Source organism: Ammospiza caudacuta, chromosome 1 (genome assembly GCF_027887145.1).
Source record: "Ammospiza caudacuta isolate bAmmCau1 chromosome 1, bAmmCau1.pri, whole genome shotgun sequence".
Taxonomy (NCBI): Eukaryota; Metazoa; Chordata; class Aves; order Passeriformes; family Passerellidae; genus Ammospiza; species Ammospiza caudacuta.
Window position 1 is genome coordinate 141,510,224 of NC_080593.1, and position 7,702 is coordinate 141,517,925.

Here is a 7,702-nt window from a genome sequence, read left to right on the forward strand (position 1 = left end):
GATATTTTTCTCACAAATATACCTGTCACACCATCATACAGGCTTCTATGAAGAAAATTAAATCCATCCCAGCCAGACAGGGCATACTTAAACTGAAACACTAACCTCACACTAACCTCACGTGAGCATATGTGTGTATGCTCAAAAGTTCAAAATTATTTCTGTAGAATTCCACATCTGTAACACAGTCATTCTTTTTGTTGTGAGTTTATAGAAAAAGTATTTAACCATGAGTGGGGGTCCAACCTGCTGTTGTAGAGCAAATATAAGACATTAGATTTTATTTAAATCTCAGTACACTTGAAATAAAGAAATAAAATTTTCTTGGCACTAATCAGGAATGAAATGATTCTCTGAATACCATAAAGCCCTTTAACAAATTGTTTCCCTTCTAAGCCCTTAGAGGTTTGCACAAACTCTTGGTTGTTGCTAGTGACCATACAAAACTAACCCAAATTCAGTGTTTGGTATCAGGAAAAGAACCAGAGAAATAAATAAATAATTATTTCAACACAGATGAGGTAAACAGCTTGCAGGAAAAGGGGAGAAATAAATGAAGCAGGAAATACACAGTGCTGTTTTATTTATTCCTATTCCTGGCTATTGTTTCATGGTTTCTTACATCAGATTCTCAGTGTTTACTGTAAGAGAAAACTTGACATCTCTGTAAAACCAATTTAACCTGAAGGTCCTGAAATTCACACTGTTTATCAGAGGAAAATGTAGAAATAACAGTGGATTTATCCATGAGTTTAATGACAGAACCAGCTTTCCAATGACTTCCAGCCTCCCAACATCTTAGGTACTTTCAGACTTATTTTACCACCCCTACTTTAGAATAAAAGATTTTTTAAAACTCAGTCTTCAATGTACTAATTAAATCTAGCATCTGTCTAAGACAGATTTTCAATTTAATAAAATACACTTTGAACATGTTTTACAGTTTTATCAAGAAAAAGTATTAAAATAGGCTGGCTACTTATCAGTGGAACCTCTAAGATGTTATTTGAAGTTTCATTATGAAGTTCAATGGTTCTCAAGAAGCATTAAAAATAAATCAACAAATTAATAACATGCCCTGTTACATATTTCTTTGCAGCAACTTAAAATAATTCACACTTCTTTTTAAAGAGATGGGTTAAAAATCTAACCTGAAATATTAAAGAAGACATTGATTATGTCTTGGGTTTATGCTCATTTAGGGACTTATTTTCATTGCTGATTTTAATATTTTTCAGTAGGCTAATTCTAATGAATGCAGTTATAGAGATAAAATAACCTAATAAGCTCTATAAATAAATTCATCTTGAGAATGATCAGGATAAATTTCAAAAAATAGGCATAATGTATTTTCCTCAAACTACATGTTATTTGCAGAGTACATCAAAAATATTTTTCTCCCTTGAAAGCTGGGAGAACAAAACCTAACAGGAAAGGCCAACAAACCAAGCATGATACAGGCAGTGGATTTACAGGACACATATATGTATTTATTACAAAAAGTTTATGCAAATTGTGAAAGGAAGTTACAAAACTTACTAGTGGCCCAAGACAGCTGTAACTTCTGTACTGAAAATTTAGAAGGACTTTTATATGTCCATTAAATTTCTTCTGAAGCATGAAGATATTTCAGCAATTTTCCTTCATTTGAGCAACTGGTAGACTTGAAGGCACATAATTTGTTTACATCTACCTGTATCATAAAAGTCCCTCTTTTTGTATTTTCCTCAATAATTGAAAAAGTTTTTTATAAACACACACACTAATGGGGTCCCTCAATATGCTTCAGGAGGTGTTGGCTACAATGTACCCCACCCAAAATCTTTCCCTACTAAGGCACACGAGGAACAAAGACAGCCCAAAGCTTTGGCCAAGTCCCAGAGATTCGAGGTCATTGACAAAAGTGAAAAATGGTGGGATGAATCCTGGAGTGCCCTGCTGGATGGTTACAGGCTCTTCAGGAGGGACAGGCAGGGCAGAAGAGGCTGGGGGTTGCCTTTGTACATAATAGAAGGTTCAAATGTATGGGGTTTACAATTGGCAATGGCACAGTTGAAAGCCTCTGTGTAAGAATCAAGGGACAAACAATGCAGATGCCATTACAGGAGTCCGCTGTCATCTAAAACATCTTTCAAACAGAAAAAAAAAATCATTGTCTAGTGTGGGTAGTATTACTACAAACAATGTTACTTGGCAAAATAGCAAAATTGAAACAAGAATACTGACTGGAAAATAATCTGAATTGATGGTATCCAAGATGTGTCCAGCAAGATCCATACAGGGACATCCTCTACGTGCCCTAAGATCTGTGATCAAATACAATCTGCAGGAGATACAAGTGTGCAGACAGCTGAGATGGAACCTCACATCTGTGAGATGTTCAAGGATATTCTATCTTGAAGGATCACAAAGTTTAATAGTTTAGCACGTACATTGGAAGGATATGAAAGAGCAGTGTGAGGGATGCTTATTTCATTAATTAATTAACCACTATGCCAGCATTCTTTGGAGCCTTACTGCAGGTCTGGTGGCTTTATGAACATATGGATAGCAGATGTCCCACATATTGATGTCAGTACTGTCCTTAAAAATATCCCAAGAAAATCACATCGGTTGGTAAAAAGACTTGCAGGGCCAAAACAGTGGAGGCCCTTCCATTCAGGCAACTCTTCAAAATACTACACAATGCAACAGATCTTCAGGCAGCTATAAAAAGAACACATCTGAGAAGAGGCCTCTCCGCATACATTATTTGTTTAAGGTTAGAGACTAAGTCATATAAATACAAATAAGCTCAGGTCTAAGTTCTACTTTTTTAGGAAAAACTTGATACCTTTGAAAAGAGAACAATTATAATACAATTTTACTAAAAGCATATCAAGAAGAAAATCAGAAATAAACCACTTCATCTTCAAAGCTGGCAAAAAGGCTATTAATTTGAAAAGGGGAGATTGACAGAGTACTAAAATGAAAAACTATTTTTCATTTTTCTTTTATAGACTGTCTTCAGAAGATGAATGTTCCAGATATATTAATGACTGTGAAGGCTAAGTCCATGTGTTCTACAGAGCAAAAGTCCTTTTAAATTCACATGCTACAAATTGCTAAACTATATTTATTAAATATGGCGCTGATTAAACTACTGTAGTATTCGAAGCATTCCATCAAGTTATCTTCAGCCTGTTAATGTAAATTGAAAATAAACACAATTATACATAGTAGAAAAAGATTATATACTTTTGACAACTACATGTAGATTTCATCCTCCATCAGCTGCAGGACTATGTAAAATTGCTTCCAATGACATGCATATAATGAAATTTTTTTATTCCTCTGTTTTTTAACCTGTGGTTCTAAATGAAAATATTTCTAATATATGCAGATAGAGCTCATCATGATTTAGAACATTGTTTTTTCAATTAGTAAATGCCTTGTTACATCTAATTGTATTTAAATATCTTTCTTGGAAAATCATTGTGAGAAAATTCTCTAGTACTTGTACAGCAGTTAGCTGAAACATTTAAAGGTCATGAGCCATACTATCCGACTTTAAATTCCTCCTTCCTGTAAAAACAAAGGTGACATATAGATAATAATTAACATGAAAATCAAAGGAGAGTAATTCCCTATAGAATATAAAAATTAGACATCAGTGAAAGTCCTTTTTATTGTCCCACCAAAATGCTGCCTTGTCATCATGAAGGACCATATTTCAGAGCAAGAATGGAAGCTTATATCCATGAGTGATGCAGTTTCAAGTTGTGTGATCATGTAAAAAAGCAAGACCGTCTTAGATGATGTTGCCATACATTGAATGAACAATCTGCTGTCCTCATAAACCTTCCAAAACCCTGAAAATGAGAGAAGTTCAGATGAGTAACTTGCAGCCAGTAACAAGATGTTTTTCGCTGTACAGCAACGCAGTAGAGATGCATTGCTCCAGACATAATGCAGCCAAGTCAAGAACTGAAAAATCAAGGTGAGAAAAAAGGTCTTTTGCCAAGCCAGCTTACTCAACATTTTGCTTTATGTAGTCTGCTTTTGATCATTGAATTAAGTCATGCATGAGTAGACAAATTACCCATCCATTAATCTCTACAGTAAGACCTATCAGATATAAAATGTTTCAGTTTGGTAAATTTGTAACTCTTTACTACATTTTTGGAGTGACTTCAAAGCAAAAACAATAATACATGTTATTTATCAAGTCCCAGAAAAGCTCTTCCCCTGGGGGGTGAAGGAAAAAAATTAAAAAGACAGATTCCAAATAATAATATTGGGCTCTTCTGGTCAATCTCCTCCTAGGAGGAAGAGAGGAGACAAGTGTTTGTTTTCAGTAATCATTACATATTCAGATAGAAGTCTCATCTTGAGAGCTGCTTAATGTGGGATAACATTTTAATGTTTTCTACACAACTTTTAGTTCACAGCTATTTAATGTGATTCTCTACCAAGAGACACTTGTAGTATGTCCCTTCGGGGCAATATCACTGTATCATAAGTGAATTCTGACCTCCCTGCAGCAAAAAAAATCATGTATATAATGAATCCGATTTTTCAGCTAGATACAATAGTTATTAAACATGCGGTTTCCTCACAATTACCTTTGTAATGATGCTGTACACAGATTTTCTGGTCTTTCATTATGCTGTAGGGTAATAATTAAATTCCAATTTAATTATTTTAAATTTCTAGTACAATAAAAATATATTTTATGATTAATACAGGTTTTTATCTAGATTTTTATTCCTTTGTTGTAGCTGAAGTTTCTAAAATTAATTGAAGACCAATGATTGCATATTCAATAGCTATTGAACCTTGTCTCTCATTTTAATTTCAACACTCTTTATCATGTACCTTGTCAAAATATACCTTTTCCAGTGCTTCCATTTAGGTTATCTAAGCTTATTTCTGAAAGCTATTGTTCATGTTACTGCATAAGTTTCAAGCCCATCATTAAAACAGAGCTTCTATATTGGCTTCTGCTGTGCCACAAAACAGGGCTACTGAAGAAGCAATCAGTATCTTCTATCTGTTGCTCTCTCTATCCCAAAACCACCAAAACTGTTTCATAGTCCACAAAGATGCATTTTATAATGTCCCCAAACTGGATAGCAGCTCAATCTAAAATTGAAAATTCAAATTCCTACAAAAATGGAGAATTTTGGGACTGTAGCATCATTTAAATGTGCTTTTCTATCAGTATTAGTTCTCATCAGTTTTATTACCAGTCAATGTAGGAATTGCCTAGATAATTACAAAGTAAGTGTTGGTTTTCCCATTGTAATTTTACCCAAATTTCATAATTTCATTAGGCAGGAATGTAAACAAAGTTAATAAAAATCACATGCCTTTTCAATTAATACTATATATTGAACACAGAATCAATTTATTTTAGTTATTGATAGAGATATGTAGTCATTTTATTAGGCATTTAATTCTACTAGGCTTAGATGAGGCCCATTAAAAAAAAAATTAAGAAACTTGAGCTTAAATACAACCAGAATTTAGTGGGTCCAGAAATATAAGCCATGAAGTTTGAAACATTTAAAATGTAGACTTAGTTCTTTCTACAAAACCTACTGTCTATATAAACAAATCTCAGAACAAAATAAATCCAAATCATTTACAGGAATGATTAAGAAGCATTGATTTTTTCCATTCTATATTTTATAAACCCTATTTGCAAATAGGAGATTAAAAGCTATTTTATTTTCAAAACTAAAATATTATACACATTAGCCTTTGAAGAAAGCTAAACCACTGAGAATGTAATAATGGGAAGAAAAAACAAATAAACCCCTATATTTCAAAGGGATAATGACCTACTTGTCCTGAATTTAGTATATTGTTCTGTTTTCTATTTCAGTGTTTCATATGATTCGATATATATTTTTAATGACTATATTTTATCTTGTCTTTAATCTCCCATGCTTTGAAACAACTTCAGCACAAATTCAGCATTTATCAATATTGATCTCCTTAAACTAAGAATTGTCTTCCTGCTTACCCAGGAAATAAAAGACTAATAATTCACTTGCCAATTCTTCCCCCAAGCTATGGCTGATTAATACTGTCCCGGCTCTTTAAGCAGCCTCAAAAATGGTCAGTGATAGAAGTCATTGCCTTCTGTACTTCGGGCAATTATCTCACTGGTTACATGGAAATAAAGTATTAAAGATTGTTTTCCTTTGCTTATCAATTCTTTGGATGTTGCTCTTAAATTATATCACGCCTACTAAGCGGACATCAATCAATAGAGTTTTATTTGAAAACATACATTTTGAGTGTGTGATACCAAGCAGCAGCCCTTAAAGAAGAGGAAACATCCAGAAGGCTTCTGCACGCATGCACCAGTGGGCCTCTTGCAGTCATCTGGCATTTAAATATCACTCAGAGCCTAGAAGATCCATTTTACTCAATTGCAGAGCCTCAGCTGACCCTCCTGAGCTGCAAAGACTAAAAGGTGCCACCCTCCGTTGTTGGGACACATCAGCTTTGCAGCTCCTTTTATGGCTGACGCTTAAAGGTGAACACTCTGCAGGGTACTCAGTTTGCCCCAAAAACAATCCAGCTCGTGTTTTCTCAAGACAGGGATAGGTTTTAAGGCAATGCATTCACCTTTCCTTTCCAAGGAATGCTTAGCTCTACATTTAACCCCACTTTGTTATCTACTCAAACCTCTAGAGCCATATTGCTTCATAATTAAAAGCACAAAGAATTTACTTTTAAGGAAGATAAGCCTCTGGCCATGATTCTCCAAAGGGCAGAGGTTGGACTGGCGCTGGGAAGAAAACCCACAGCTGTTTTTATAGATGCAAATCTGCATTAAATCTATTTCACATTAAAATCAAAGCTGACAAGCTTTCCTCTTAGCTCTGGTAAGATGAAAACCCACTGCTTTGATTGGTTTTGTTCATGACTAGAGAAAAACTAATTAATTTACATTTCATATGCTAAGCTGTCTCACAGCTCTGTGATCACCACTGGTAGCCCCAGGTACACTTCCCAAAGCTTCCAGCCACCTTTCCCTTTACAAAGTCATTCTCTTTAGTTACTACACCTGCTCCTCTAATGACTCTGTGTGGGTAACCAGGCAGGGATCTGATGTATCAGCAGGTACAAGGAAAACATGAGAACTTCATCACAGGGCTGATAAAAGCATCTTCAATAGTCAACTTCATGGTCAAAAAAAAAAAAAAATTAAAATGAGGCACTTCATTTTTTCTAGCTTTAGAAGGCCAAAAACTTACAAACACATTTTGTACTTACCCCAGTATTGTCAGTGCTTGCTGCTCACACAGGGCTCTAAATGACAGTGGACTCATGACTGACACAAGCATCAGTCCCTTATTATTTGAAAACCTCTCATACCTTTCCCCTAATTGACAGGGGGCTCAAATGATTTACACCAAAGATGGACACAAGCACCAGCCCTTTTCTATACTACAGTAAAACTATCATACTTCTCTCTGCAAACTCCCCACAGTCCTCATCTTCCACATCACCTCCTCCTGCATGACTGGCCAACCCACTCTCTTATAACACACATCCTTATTGGACATATAGCTGTGACCTGTTAAGGGCAAGGCTGTTTCCACCTTTTGGTAATTAGTACATCTGCAGCCCATCAGGGGTGAGATTGCCTGCAGCTCTAGCTCTTTTCTCTTGAAATCCATTCTCCCACACCCCTGTTCTAACA

General features: G+C 35.2%; 1 long non-coding RNA gene across 1 annotated transcript; it reads right to left on the bottom strand.

Moving 5' to 3' along the window:
* Positions 1-636: 636 nt before the first annotated feature.
* Positions 637-7,461, bottom strand: LOC131564792 (uncharacterized). Its single transcript, XR_009275406.1, has 3 exons — positions 7,273-7,461; positions 4,605-4,648; positions 637-3,851 (listed from the first exon to the last, which is right to left on the bottom strand). It is a non-coding gene; the product is annotated as an uncharacterized LOC131564792 (long non-coding RNA).
* Positions 7,462-7,702: the final 241 nt, after the last annotated feature.